At 42.2% G+C, this 1,460-nt stretch overlaps 1 pseudogene; it reads right to left on the bottom strand.

Annotated features, from left to right (window-relative positions):
• The window catches only part of LOC107300674, a 12,325-nt pseudogene that overhangs the window by 10,274 nt on the left and 591 nt on the right, over positions 1–1,460 (bottom strand).

The raw sequence follows: 1,460 nt of genomic DNA on the forward strand, positions 1-1,460 counted from the left end.
GCAAGGAATCACGTCGGGGTCACCAGTTGTAGAAAACCGGGACCTGAGTCTCCCGGCTTGGTTTCAGACCTCGTCCGGGGGCCGATTCATGAGTTGTCATATGAAGACACCATACCAGGTTTCCTCGGGATGAGATCAGCCCAGAATAGTCTCTGGGGACCTCTTTTATTAGCAATCATCAAAGCAAATTGCAGGCAGAAGCGACAAGCAGGGGGGTGAGCCGGGGGAGGCAAACAGGGAGAGTTTAGGAGGTTAGAGACAGCCAAAGTTTTACAAAATGTATCTTATCTATTACATGGCTTATACAACTAACAGTTCAAGGAAAAGTTGCCATTGTGGTTCACACTGGAAGGTCTTATCAGGAAGTGATAATATAGCTTGTGTAGACAGCTTTGTTGACTTGCTTCTTAGTTCTCTGTCCTTACGTGTTTGCAGCTGCAGATTGCAGCCTAACACGTAGGCATGAAGAAGTGTAGAATTAAGCATACTGAAGGTTACAAGATGGAGTGACTTATGCTATATTCCAACAACTTCACAAACATATTAAATTGGCGAGTCCTCTTCTATATGAAAGATGTCTATTTCTCTTACCATTTTGCTATCCCACAGTTTGGCAATACTCTTGACCGAATCAGTTGCCAGATCCAGTTGCATCTCTTCATGGACATCTTAAACCTTAATTCCAGACTCAATTACAGTCATATGTCAAGGCAACACCCACCCATCCTTCTCTCTTCTGCAGGCATCTCCTCAAAAGCAAAAGCTCTGTTTTATTTTATTTTAATTTTAACTTTTTAACCCTTTTTAACATTGCATTTTTAATCTACCCATTTTTAACCTATTTTAACCTACTTTTAACTCTTTTTAACTACTGGAGAGGCCATCATTTTTCTACCTAAGGCAGGAGGCTGGAGTCGAAGTGAATACAAGTCCCATTCTGGCGCGTCTTTCTAAGCTGGCTGTTAACATTTCACTATGCAAAATTTATATGTGTATGTGGAATGGAGAGAATGATAAGAGGACAAGGAGGCGAAGATGAAGAGGAGTTATCCCAAGGCTACAACCAGCAGGAAATCCCAGACTGTGGTTTGGGATCTAGCAGCAACATCAAATACTGATAACAAGCAACAAGCCGGACCATAAACATAAAGAGACTCCATGGAATCTAATGACAGAAGCTAGTGGAGGACTAATTGACAAGCTTCAGGTAACCACCATTTTGGTTACATGGTGGTTGCCTTTCATCTTTTCTTCTCCACACTGAACAAGAACTGCAAGGCATAAAGATAAACATACATACACACATCGGCTTGAGAGCTTCCCTTGCTGGGGAAGAAAAGAACTTGTCCTTGAATTCTACAACTAACATCTGCCGTACTTCATTAACAGTGCTTAGAAGCTGCTACTCAGGAGGTAGCTTAGCCCTTTCTAATTCTGCATGCACTTTTGCCCCTGGTTAC

The sequence above is a fragment of the Protobothrops mucrosquamatus genome, unplaced genomic scaffold (genome assembly GCF_001527695.2).
Source record: "Protobothrops mucrosquamatus isolate PMUCROS unplaced genomic scaffold, P.Mucros_1.0 scaffold7919, whole genome shotgun sequence".
Classification (NCBI taxonomy): Eukaryota; Metazoa; Chordata; class Lepidosauria; order Squamata; family Viperidae; genus Protobothrops; species Protobothrops mucrosquamatus.